A 14,425-nucleotide genomic window follows, 5' to 3' on the forward strand; every position below is an offset into this window, starting at 1 on the left:
AGGAAAATTTTATTTCAAAGCAGTGAGATTAGAAGAAAAAGGATGAATCACTTCATTATTTAGCAAATACTTCAGCAATGTAAAAGATGTTTGGTGGTCTGTTCAGCCTAAAGGGGCAGCCTCAGGTACCACGGGACCCGCCTCACCTCCACCAAAGCTGTCTGGGCAGGGGTGAAGCTCTAACTTTGAGGCAGCTCATCCATTGTCCAGCAGGGACCTAATGCTTAGGTGGCCTGGCTCAAACAGCGCAATTCTGGCCAATAGGATTCTCCCCAGTAACTCTGAACCATTCCATTGGGTGGAATTCTAGCTGGGAGGTTGGAAGCTCAGGAAATCAGAAAGACTGGGGCTGGGGCAGCCACAGAACACTACAGCAAACTCCTGAGTAAGGAGGCATGACCTCGCAAGTTCATCTGTACAACAAGAAGATAAAGGACACCTTAAGACAGGAACCAGGGATGCAGGACCCCAGAAGAATACTCTCAGTCCAGTTCCCATGAGCCCTGGGGCACTTCATTTCCTATCCTGTGATAGCCCCAAAGATACATAGAAACCTTCCCTGTTTACCAAACTTGTGTGACTGGATTTCTATCACAACCAAAGACCTTGCCTAAAATAAGCACCCAACACGTGTCTGGTGCTGTGACAACAGTACTATCTCTGAGCTGTATAGAAGACAAAACCCCTTACTAGATAATTGCAGAATATGGTAGTATGGCTGCAAGAACACAGCTCACTTTGGGCCGGATTTGCCAGAACGCTCTTTAGAAGAGAAAGGACTCCACTTTGCCCATGAAGAGCAGGAAGGGTGTAGTTAAACAGTGAGGACAATGTGATAATGTCTCCCTGAAACCGGGCTTCATTACTGCAATTCCTCTGGGCTCAGTCCACATCCGCTGGCCTCAGTTAGACTGTAGCCCACACACAACTGGGAGAGGTTCTACTGGCAAGCTCTCCCACCTCAATTCTTGGTGATCCTAGTAAAATACAGCAATCCCCAGAGGAAGCTACTTGGAGCTCTCTTAACAATGCGCTGGCATGCTGAAAGACAAGAGGCACAGCAAGCTGCTGGAGAAGCCCCGCCTCTGAACTTCTCCTGGCCCGCCTTCTTGTTCACAGCATTAGCAGAAGAGGAAGGGGATGTTCATTCACAGAAGTCCAAATGGCACCAGAAACTACATCCTGATCTCATATGATAAGTTTTCAGGGATAAGGGTGGGAATGGAGATGGAAACAAAGTAAGACGCAAATAAGAAGCTAACCATTTATCAGAGGAAATATGATATATACACAATTGACCTAATCACATGCATGCACAACCCCTAATTGCTATAAAGTCTACATAAAACGTACGAGGAAATCATTTCTAAATCCTAGATGCGAGGAAATTTCCTTGAGAAATGCAATTGAGTTGGAATATAAAAGCCCCTAGTTATGTAGGCAAGATCAATATTACTGTACAAACATGATTTAAATTAGTAAAATAAATTACAACAATGGCTTTCAAACTTTTTAGCAGCAGAGTGTTGTCTTCAAATGTAATTTTACTTAGAAGTCCAATAAGCAATGCAGATTCCTAAAAGCAGATTTGCTCTAGTTGCTTGGAGGAAACAAGATGTGGAGCCCCACAGACCAGCAAGCCGCAGAGGGGCCTCCACAGGACACACAGGACCCGCTGAAACGAAAGCTTATGGCTTTCAGGCACACGTGGTAATTTGAAATTTACCTAATGGAAGTGGTCCCAGGTAGTACAATCTACTCACAAAAAGGGACGATCATTTACAAGGTAAGGGCTGAGGTTACATTCTGAGCCTGTGGCTTTAACTCCGCCAGCCCACTCTTCAGCAATGCAGATAAGGAGCCCCCAACCACAGCAAAGTACCAGGGTTCTGGGCTATCACGTTGCACATCTTGTATGTCATTCTTTTCCTCTTTTCTAAATTCACTGCCCCCATGCAGCCCCCCAAACCCCCTTGGATCTCACAATTAGTAAGGATGTGATAATGTCTCCCTGAAACCGGGCTTCATTACTGCAATTTTCTGAATTTCAACCCTACCAATTTATTCTCAGGGCACACTTAGAATGTGGCTCCATCTGCCTAAGGAGAACATGACTTCCAGACCCCCAAGACTCATCTCAGCCTGGGTCACTGCCACTGGCTAGACCCCTCAATTCCACCCATACTCTCCTTCAGAAAAATCAAATAGGTTCACGTAAGTCGGTCTTGCCCAAAGTGTGTTCCTAGGATTCCTGCAGAGGTCCTGGTCCAGAATGTCCTCAGATGCTTCAACATGCTCCTCTACATGGTGAATTCCTTAGAGGAAAACCAGGTGGGAGAACCTTAATGAATCACATCCCACATTACTGCCAAGTCCTTAGGGAAATAATCAGTGACAAACATTTCCCCCAATTATAGTTAATTTGATACTTGTCTTTATAAGAAAGTATTTATTTATAAGAAAATAAGTCAGAAATGAGCAAACACATGGTGAATTACAAGTAGTGTCCCATTACAATCAGGAAGATGACAAGTATGTCTGTTACTATTCAACATTTTACTTCACCCTCTAACCAATGCAGAGACATGAAATAAGGTAAAATATTAGGAAGAAAGCAATAAAACTCATTTTTTTTTTTTTTTTTTTGCAAATGAAATGCTTGTCTGCCTAGAATCTAGTGGATTGTAGATGGTCTGATACAGTAACCATTTAAAAAGTGTCATTGAAAAAAAGTTCCACTCATAATAGCAAGAAGGCAGGCAGGCAGAAGGGAAAGGAGAAAAACAAAAAGAAAATAACTGGAAATAAACCAGCTCATAAATACGCCAAAACAATCTTATTTTAAATTTTACTGAAGGATATTAAAGAAGATACTAATAGTGGCGAGAGCTACCACTTCCCAGATAGAAAGACTCAATATTGTAAGACAGCGGTTCTCCCTCTGTCAGTTTATAAAGTCAGTATGAGCCAACATCTCAACAGGACAATCTGCACAACTTACAAGGCCAACTCTAAAGTGGAACTGGAAGAGAAAGCTTCAGAGTGACTAATTCTGAAGGGAAACTTACCCCAACAAAACTCAACATGCTGTAAAGCTACGGTAATTGGTATCACAGAAATAGATCATTAAATAGGAGTGAGAGTACAGAAAACATACACAGACATTTAGGATACAATAAATGTATCATTTAAAATAAGTACAAGAGCAAATTGTTCCATATATTGTAATTGGAAAAGTCAACATCCACATAAAATTGTTACAGCTCTACCACTATCAGACACAGAGACAAATTCCAGGTAGATAAGAGACATGAATGTAAAAAAATTGTAAAACCAGAAAACAATATGAATACCATTTACATTTACAAAGCCCAAAAGACAAAGAAAAGTTCACAGATGTGACAACACAATAGTTAAACCTTGTATGTTTCATGAACAAAGTCAAAGACATGCTACAAAGAGACATTATTGGGGGCCGGCCCAGTAGCCAAGTGGTTAAGTTTGCGCGCTCCACTTCAGCGGCCCAGGGTTTCACCGGTTCAGATCCTGGGCACGGACATGGCACCGCACATCAGGCCATGTTGAGGCAGCATCCCACATGCCACAAGTAGAAGGCCCCACAACTGAAATATACAACTTTGTACTGAGAGGATTTGGGGAGAAAAAGCAATTAAAAAAAAAAGATTCGCAACAGCTGTTAGCTCAGGTGCCAATCTAAAAAAAAAAAATTATTTACAAAGGATTTTTTGAAGGGGGAGCACGATTAACTTCATCTATTACGTTTTACTCTAAAGCTTCCTATAATGCTTAAATCCTTCATAAGTGGGAATTCAAATATTGTTAATATTTATATGTTTTTAATCAAAAAAAGGTTAATATAAAGGAACATTTCAACAAGTCCTTTCATAAATATTCACAAACTAAAAATTAGTAGAGTAAAAAAAATTTGCTTTCTATTTTTCAGTAAAAAATAAGAGGAATGTGGACAATTATGTGAAATATCTTCCTTTAAGCATTCTCCTTAGGGCTTCTCCCATGGATGTTCTGGAAGAGAAACTATGCACTTCAAAGGGTGTGCCTCTAGGTTTTTGACAATTATTTGATGCCCATACTAGTAACAAACAAAAATCATCTCAAGAGTAAACTAAGAACCTCATAAGGAAGAGACTTCGCAATTCCTAACCTATGGGAAGGTGTTCTTTGTTCATTTTAAAAGGGATACAATTTGCAAAATCCAAAAATTCTGTGAATTTTTCATAGCAAATGCAGCATAAAAGATTTTTAAAAATCCCCATCTCTGCCAAACCCTTAAGTTTTCTCCCCATCTATAAGGAGACCTACTGGAGTCTTGCTAGAGTGCTGAATTTGGGATTGAGGTGCAAAGCTATCACGCAAGTGACACACTCCTTCACCGCAAAATAGAATCCCCTGGGCCAGTCTTGTAGCCCTGTCTCACTCTTAGGTGAAAAAACTCAGGCTCAGAAAGCAGCATGATCCTGCCTTTTCCATTCTTTCCAGAAAATAGTCCTTTCTGGCCCTAGTTAAGTCATACTTTTTATTTTACCCTTTACTAAATAGTAAACAAGTAACCCTAAACCTGTACAGTTTCTCTCTCCCACCATCCTAGAAATAGCATATGCCACTTATTTCAAAAGTCTGCAATTCTCCTGGATTTTTCCATCAGTCAAATTTACTAATATTTTAGCCTTTCTTTTCCAAAAGCAATTTTATTGTGTATCTCTAAGTCCTCTTAAGTGAAAACTACAGCCTTCAGATACAAGTAGGGCTTAAAACTCAATCAAAACTCCATGTCTAGCATCAACAGCTGGTATAAGAAGTCTCGCTTCCCCACCCTAGATCAAGGGACGCTCATCTACAGGATTTCTAGTCACTCCAAGTAGTCCCTGTGTGCAGGAAACACGCAAGTGAGCATCAGCCACCCCTCAAGGTCGTCTCTTCTCCAGCCATGATAAGAGGAGAGGATAGAGAATCACTCTGACACAAAAGTCTTCCTCACGTTGTAATTGTTCCACAAACATCTGTTATACCTATTTATATTAAGTATCTTGACTGATCCTGGTTAACGTTTACCCATTCGCATCCAGTAATTAACTCCTTTTCTATCAGAAAATTCAATTCTTTGAAATTCTGACAAGCCTAGTGAGAGAAAATAATACAATTCCAGGACTGAATCTCTGCTGTGTTCTGTAGCTTAGACTACTGGCAAAAAATAACTAGATTAAAAGATATTTATCACAAGCTAATGGCTTAGCATAAAACTTAAACAATAGCTATTAAACAGAAACATCATTTCTGTAATTTTTCCTGACAACTTAGGTATTTAATAAATAACGAGGAAGCATTTTTCCACCTAAATTATAAAGCATAACACAAAGGGCATACAGAAGACAAATATTCAGTCCCTTCCATATTAAATGATGGGTATAAAACGCATTTCTTTTTATGTGCATTTTCTTAAAAGGCTTGAAATGATGCACACCAAATTCTTAACACTCTTGAAGAAGTGGGAAAAGGTGAGGAGAGAGACTTTTACATTGTAGTTTCTAAAATATCTGTATAATTTGACTTCTCTAACATGTATCAATTTTGTCATTAATGTAAAACTATGCTGGCAAAGATGCACTGAAAATAGCACTGTAGTGACTTGCTTGTGGTACTGTAAATTGGTACAACCCTTCCCACAAGGTATGTAATAGCTTTAGAAATATTTATATCCATTCACTCAGCAATTATATTTATTTTACAAGTTTTCTATAATTTGGCTACGTTATTTTTAAAGAAAAGCAATCTAGCTTAATACATGTATCACATTAGATCTTTAAAATGTAGACTTTTGAAATGTAAGCTGGAAAAACTAATAGTAGAGTTGATTCTCGTTATCTGCAGCAGTTATGTTCTACAAAGTCACCATAAATACTGAATTAGTGAACACCGAACTATTGCTCCAAGGGGAAACACAGGGTTAGGTTCTTGGGAGTCTCTGGTCACAACATTTTCATCAATTGATCAATACATAACCTTGTTTTATGTGTGTTTCTGTTTAAAGACACATGAGATAGACAGATAGATATGATTAACATTGAACTCATGGCCAGCAGCACTATAACTCAGGCCTGAACGAAGCTTATCTAATATGTATTTTCTCCGTAAAGCACATTACAGTCTTCTTGCACTTACAAACACTAGACAGCACTTCAGCACTACACTTACAGGCCATTTTAAACAGCAAAATCACCAATAAAAAGCACAAATTTCTGAAAAACACGTCACTAAATAGACCATGAAAAGGACACTTGTTTACAGTCTGAGAGCTGAAATAAGAAGGCAGAGCGTCACCTTGTTCGACCTCAGTGGGAACAGATGCATCAGGTGACTCAAATTTGTTGCCTCTCTGCACAAATGTGTGTCCAAGACTGACCATAAAATCACCAGGAGTATTAATTTTTGTCTTACAAATAAATTTTAGCAAGTAGACAAACTTGCAAATACAGAATCCATGTGTAATGAGAATCAACTGTATGTCTTGCCTTTTAATAGTGAGAACAAAATACTCAAAAGATAGATTAACAGCAGAGTAAAATATCCATTAAAAGCTTTCTTGCCTCTGCTAACTCAGTGGTTCTCGCCCAGGTGTGATTTTGCTCCCAGGGGACATTTGGCACTATCTGGAGATAAATGTTGATTGCCATGATTGGGTCTAGTGGGTTGAGGCCAGGGATGCTGCAAACATCCAACAACACTCAAGACTATCTGGCCCAAAATGTCAATAGTGCCAAGACTGGGGCTGGCCCTGTGGCCGAGTGGTTAAGTTCGTGCGCTCCGCTGCAGGCGGCCCAGTGTTTCGTTGGTTCGAATCCTGGGTGTGGACGTGCCACTGCTCATCAAGCCATGCTGAGGCGGCGTCCCACGTGCCACAACTAGAAGGACCCACAACGAAGAATATACAACTATGTACCGGGGGGCTTTGGGGAGAAAAAGGAAAAAAATAAAATCTTTAAAAAAAAAAAAAAAAAGACTTGATGCTTTCCAGCATCTCCTTCTTAAAAAAAAAAAAAAAAAAAAAATAGTGCCAAGACTGAGAAAGCTTGTGCTAACTAACCTACTGTCAATATTTTTTTAAGTGTATGTTCCAGCACCTTCTATCAACATACATTTTAATGCCTAAAACAATAAATAATTAAATATCGAGGACAAAGCAGCTCTCATATTTCTTGGTGGTCTTTTATTTATAGACAAATTTTTATTAAATGCAGTTGAAGACACAAAGCACTTAGAAGCTATATTGAAAAGTGCGACTTTTCCTATCATTTCCACTGAGCTTGTAATGACGAATGGAGTAACTCCAACAATAATGTAAAACACAGAGCCAGTGTGAAATCTAGTTTCTGTTTTAACACTAGGTAAGTAAAAGTCATGACGGCACAGGAAGTGAGAAGTGTAGTCTACAGTATACTGTCCACGAAATGGAGCTCTTTCAGAGTAAGTCAAGAACCTTTGAGAAGGTTATTATGGGTACTCCGCCTGAGAAGAAAATTCAAATCTTACTAAGCCTGATTTTAGGAAAAGAGGCCCAACTTAAGTGGCCTCCAAAATATCCTTAACTGTATAAATGCTGCACGCCTCCTTCACTGCCCTCTATGTGGCTTCAGTATTACACATTTATTTAGTCCTGAATCAATCACATTTTTAAATAATGAATCAAACAATCTATAGAGTAACCTCCAAGGTTACTCAAGAGCATTCCAAAATCACTGTGCTAACATAACAAAGATAAATAATTCCCAACTGGGAGGCAGACTAGCAGACCAAGAACTGCACTTGGAGTTTGAAAGCTGAATTCTTGGCTGCATGGGTTTAGAGCCAAGTGATTATTTCAAGTCTTTTATCCTGGAAAGTTGTTTCAGCTCAATTGTGCAAATATAAGGATACGATATTATTTCCTGTTCTAAGTATGCTCTGTTGGAGATTATATTCTCTGCTGCCAAATGCCTTCAACTTCCTACAGGGTCTTGTTGACCACTCGGTCCTAGAAACTCTCCTCCAAACTTCTGCAACCTTTCTGGCCACTCTCTCAGGCTCCCACTCTCCCAGGCTCCTGCTCTTTCCCTAACCCAGCCTACATTTGCAGCCCTACATACTGCCCTCCAGGCCAGTACTCTTCAGACCACCAGGATCAGAACCACCCAAGGAGATGGAGATTAAAATGTGATTCCCAGACCACATTCCTGACCTACTAATTGGAATCTCGGGTGGAAGAGTTGGGAATATGCATTTGGAGTCCACCTCCCAGTTATTTAAGAACTATAGTCCCAGCCATAGAAAAACACCTGTGGCTTCCTGAAAATGCCATCATCACATCTCCTGAAAATGCCATCATTGTATCTTTGATCCATTTAGCACGATTCCCTCTGCTCTAAACACCTACCCATTGTCCAACCCTACTCTCTGAGCCCATTTTAAGCATCCTAGCTGAGCTAGGAAATGTCATCTGTTAACGCCTTCAGTTGAGAGAAACGCCTCTTTTCTAAACTTCCATAGCATGCTACATACCATATCCACCACACAAAATCATAATTGTGAATTTATTGGCTTCCCAACCAGACTGGGAGCTCAACAGTAGGGACTATGTGCCATACCTGGGTTCCTCTCCAGTGCCAGCACAGCTCCTGGGACATAATAGGAATTCATTGGTTGAATAAGTGAATGAATAGATAGATGGAAGGACGGGGGGATGGACAGCCTGCCTCTGAATGGCAATATTGGACTTCACGAATTCTACATAATTTGTGATTAACATTAATGTGAAAAAATAGAAGACTCAATTGAGTAAACTCTAACTGAGGAGTCTTAAGTGAGTGGGGTATGTCTTTCAGAGAGCAAAGAGGAAAGGTAGTTCTCCAGAGCTATTAAAGTCTGCCACGCTGTAGGGTCTCAAAAAAGTCAGCTAATTGACTGAGCATGTGCAGTCCTAGTAAGGAGCAAAAACAGATGATGAGAATGAAAAGTGGTCACCAAACAACTTTTCTGGGCATGGGCAGATTATGTTTAAAGCCAAGGTTAAATACTGTGACCAAGGACCAAGGCAAAAAAATACTGTAATCAGCCCAAGTGGATCTGCATAGAGGGAGAAGTATAGACTCACTGGAGCTCATTCACCCTGGGATTCCAAGCTGCCCATGATTTAAAGCAGGAATGCACATTTTTTCATTGTTAACCCATTCTCTAGCCTCTTATTCCTTTCTACCTTTCTAGATTTTCCTTTGGGAAATCACTATACAGTAGCCACAGAATGAGTGCTTTTGGCCCTAAACTGAACTCCCGAGGTTGACCCTTACTGGCACAAGCCAATCGGTACAGCCTCATCCCCATTCAAACTAATTCTAGGATGAGGAGAAACCCAGGCCTAAGCACGTGGCGCTCCCCTGGCTGCCATGATGGTTAAGACTGGTCCAGTCAAAGCAAAGCTCAGGTCCTTTATTTGATGGTTATGGATGTGAACAAAGAAACATGTAGCTAGCCCTGATTGCTGCTCACAGCCATCTTGAGAACATGAGGAAAACAGACCCTAGAGAACCATGTCTACAACTTGAAAAGGGGACATTTTTTCTGTTATCTAGCCAATGCATTATCTTTATTTTTTAAGCTAATTCAGACTTTCTATTATCCAAAGCATCATGATACATGCCAACTCCTACCTTTCAAGCTGATCCTTCCCTTTTCTCTTTGTACATAAATAAACGCAGTGTCCCAAGAGCCTGTGTACCACCCCGCAACAACACCTCAGCCATTCCCACCTCCACACCTATGTGTCATTACCCCTGCCTAAAATATTCTTCCCTTGCTCTCTGTTATTCAAATCCTGTCTGGTCTTCTAGACTCAGGCTGGAGTCCTAATCCCTCTGAGGGCAGACATCCAAGACCATAGTTCTCTTGTCTCCTCTGAGCTCCAACCTCGAGTACATTATCGATACTAGCTGTCATCCATATCCTACTTTATACTTTTAATTATCCTTTTGCAAACATATCTCAAACTGGGATGCAAACTCTGTATACTTTTGCAACCCCATGTAAATGGCCCCTTGAACAATGTCTTGTGATTAGCAGAAAACCAATAAATCCTCTTCAGGCAAATCCAAAATTTGATTTAAACCTCCTGATCACTGGCAGTCCTACCCTCTTAAATCACATAGCAATGCAGAGGATAGAAAGGAATTTCAGATGCAACATATTTCAACATTATGCAGTTGGCCATGGTCCTGTCACATTTCACAACCAGACTGGCAGCAAACAGCTGGATGAAGATCAGAAATTTATCGGGCTGTCTTCCCATCAGTAGATCACTGAAGTCCTTCCAATGACAATGCAGCCTAACTCTGAGTTCTAAGAAGTAAGGTCCCATACCTTTCAAACATCTGTATAACATCATCCTAGGGGCAACACCAGAATGGAAGACACGAAAGCACAGCCCAAGGCACCCATGGAACAATAGGCTCCCATCACCTCTAAGCCTTTTATATCCCCTTTCATATTTGTAGTCCCAGGTCCCTTTAGAGCACTCAGGGGTACGTGTGTAAGATTTAAATGAGGGACATGAAGTAAACAGATTGAGATTTATCCCCATGATACAGATGGTTAGGAGACAATGAGTAAGTTGAGGAATTATGTCAGGACCCAGTATCATTTCCATTGATAAAACAAGGACATGGGAAAAGGGAAAGTGTGTGTGCGTGCACGCACATGTGAGTGTGAGTGAACACACAAGCAGCAAAGATGTCGATACAGCCACAGGATTGAAATTATCCTGGCCACTCAAGGTCCAGCCCTTTCGTGTGTGGTATGACAGCTCTCCTACTATCCAAGGAATTTGATGTCTCGTGTGGGGTCTATATATATATATATTTTTTTTTTTTTTTTTGAGGAAGATTAGCCCTGAGCTAACATCTGCTGCCAATCCTCCTCTTTTTGCTGAGGAAGACTGGCCCTGAGCTAACATCCGTGCCCATCTTCCTCTAAGGGGTCTATATTAATAGCAGCTGAATATGTTTTTCAACCAATGACAGAAACAGAAGGATAACCCAAAAAATTTAAAACACCACTATAAGTGATCTATAGAGTAAAGCAATACCTTATAAATATGTATGTACCTATAATGATTGAGAGCTTATTAACAGTTAATCCTCCCCTCATATAGACCAGTACTTTCTTTAATAAGTGGCCAGATTCATCCTTTCAGTACTACTACTTCATCCTCTTTCTTCCCTGTTAAACACAGTTTTCTTCCTTGGTCCTAAATAAGTTCTGAAGAGGTTCACAGATAGTCTGCAGGGCTGGTAAACAAACTGCAGTATTACAGTTCAAAGGCTTGTCCACTGAAACGTTGCATGTCTTCTCATGGGCTCAGCATATCACGCTACCATGGGAAATTTAGTTCTACTAGTTGCTCAAGTCTGTAAATGCTCTTGAAATTGTGCTTTTGTTGGCCACGTGGCTACTAGAGATGGCTCTCAAAGCACCTTCTGCTCTAAGGGACTCTGCCTTGGCCCAGCAGCCAGTGACCAACCTGGTTTTGCTTTTCTATCCACACTAGCCATGGTGCCGAGACGGCCTCAGGAGCCATCAGTGGCTCAGGCTCTCACTGGCTCTGTATGCTGAGGGCCCCTCTATCCTGTCCTTGTGACTAGACAGAAAGAGAAAGCCTTAGGACAAAGCAACGTTAGGAAGCTGTCTCCTGAGAAGCCATCCAGAACACCACGTCTTTTTCTGCTTCTCCTTTCAAAAACATCTCACTAGTTCACAACTGTGGGGAAAGAAATGAAATAACCAAAATTAATATGGCAACAGCAGAGTGTTGAATCCAAATAGCTACTGTTCCACCAAGGGAAAATAAAAACAACCACCAAAAAACCTCTGTCCACACTTTTAAGTCCGTTCCATGAATCCAACACAGAGGCTGATCAACCGTGACCCCTAGCTCAACTCTCTGGGTTGTCTCAAAGGAGAAGTCCTCATCAAGAATCTATTATCAATAAAGCCACGTGGTTTGCAGCAACTGCTTCTCTTTGTCATCAACAGGTCAGGAAAGAATCCCCTCCAGAGGTGGTGAGGACTGAAGTGAGAGGCTCCCTCCCTCCCCATTCTGTCTGCCAGGCAGACCAGCCACACCTCAAATCAGAGGACTTGCTCTTCCTCCAACAAGCAGAAACAGCTCTTCCCCCCTCATCAAGTTTCCAGTCTTCCAGAATGTTCCGGCTCCACCTAACGTCTTGCATGTCCAGCTCTATTGCTTCCCAGAACCAGCAGAATATAGAAAGGAAACAAAATCCAAAGACCGGCTCCACCTAACGTCTTGCATGTCCAGCTCTATTGCTTCCCAGAACCAGCAGAATATAGAAAGGAAACAAAATCCAAAGACCTGGGACTCACAGAGAGAGCCAAGTCCTTCCCCGGTGCTCTTTCCAAAGCATGTTGGAACAACAACAGGATCAGCCTAGGACACAAACATCCTCAACGTCGAGTGGATAGTCTAGGTATCCATTCAACAAATATTTACTGAGTGCCCAGTCAGAACAAGGTGCTGTCAATACACCCCAGCCAGGTCAGGCTTGCACAAGGGGTCTGAGACGATTAAGTTTCACCAGGACACACAGAGCAATATAGATTTCAGGCCTCTGTCCAGGAACAGAGAACAACTGTTCCTTATTGATTTACTTAAGCATAAAAAAGGAGATGCAAATTTGCAAAAGATTTGCAGCCTCTGCTATGCCTGGAATCCTGCCAGAAAACTCAGCAAAGACATCTACACGCGCGCAGTAGGATAAGACATACTATGCAAATGCAAGGTTACAAAAAGATTGCCTCACCAGAAATATTTCCTACCGTGTTAACCTATCTTTTCCCCATCATTTCCCTCTTTCCTTCTTTCCTCTTCCACAGAAGAATGTACACTTTTCCCAGTACCTTATTCATTATTACAACAACCAATATATGGAAGGAAGAGGAAAGAAATGTACTGTTCTTCACCTCCCAACTTTCCTACACACATCAGTTGACAAAAATACCCATAACACATACAGTGAACTGCTCCCTGAAGTCACCCCCAAGTCTCCACCGACTTAATACAGGTCCAGGGTTATTACTGCAACGACTATGTTGCCACTATTGATAAGCAACAAGGGAAACCAGAAAAAAGCTAACTTATCATGATACTGTTTCTTTACTTCCATTACAACTGGCTATAGAAACATCACACTGTGATTTTTTTTGGTCACTCTACTCAAAATTGCTTTTAAAGTTTTTTCTCCCAAAAAGAGTAGATGATCAGAGGGTAGAAGGAGAGAAGACAATGGCTCGTAGGATGGCTCATAGGAAGCAGGATGGCTCGGCGGCGGGTAAGTTAGGTGTGGCTGCTCCAGGAAATGAGGAGTGTTCCAAAGTAGATCAGAGCTGAGAATCTTTGCAAGGCTATGGAATTAATGTCTGTCCTTTCCAGGAAAATATGGCCCTTCCTGTCCACACGGTACAGGCTTTTCTTCAAAGTGTTTGTGGTGACATGCTGTTCTAGGAATACGTGATAAACCCCATGCCTTCCTTTCCAGTTATCATTGCTTATAATCTTTTGGAAAGACCCATGAAAAGATGGCTGAGGACAAATGCCCCACAGGAGGCAGAGACCACAAGTGCTGGGAGTCCAGAGGAACGGGTGCTGTGAGCTTGAGGAGGGAGGGAGGACCAGGGAAGAGGGACCAAGCTAGGCTTGGACCACCCAGTGCACACCTGTTACAGGGAAGAACCTTTCACAATATTTTTTAAAGGTCCAGAGAAACTTTTTCCAACTCTCAAGAATATAAAACAGTACTAATTATAATCATCATGCTGTACATTAGACCCCAAAAACCTATTCATCTTATAATGAAACTTTGTACCTTTTGACCAATATCTCCCCATTTCCCCCACCTTCCAGCCCTTGGTAACCACCATTTTACTCTGTTTCTGTGAGTTCAGCTTTCTTAGATTCCACATGTAAGGGACAATACAGTACGTCTTTCTCTGACTTATTTCACGTAGCATAATGCCCTCAAGGTTCATCCATCCATGTTGTTGCAAATAGCAGGATTTCCTTCTTTCTCATGCCTAACTAATATTCTGTTGTATAAATATACCACATCTTCTTTATCCACTTATCAAGGAACATTTTAAAGAAATCTGAAGTCTAGATTATGTAACAGAAAAATAGGTTAAGTGCAGATTAACCAACCCTAAGAACACACATAATTACTATATGGAGCATTATAGGTAACTTCTCTTACAGCCTTCTGAGAAAGAAGGAGCATAAAGAAACCTGACGTGACCCCTCCTTAACTCTGAGAACATTGGGGCTGGAAGGACATCAGAGTTCCTTAGGACA

General features: G+C 41.1%; 1 protein-coding gene across 8 annotated transcripts in view; it reads right to left on the reverse strand.

Moving 5' to 3' along the window:
• TLN2 (talin 2) overlaps positions 1-14,425 on the reverse strand; it is a 418,570-nt gene that overhangs the window by 271,548 nt on the left and 132,597 nt on the right. The gene's annotated exons all lie outside the window — the stretch shown is intronic.

This window comes from Equus przewalskii, chromosome 1 (genome assembly GCF_037783145.1).
Source record: "Equus przewalskii isolate Varuska chromosome 1, EquPr2, whole genome shotgun sequence".
NCBI lineage: Eukaryota > Metazoa > Chordata > Mammalia > Perissodactyla > Equidae > Equus > Equus przewalskii.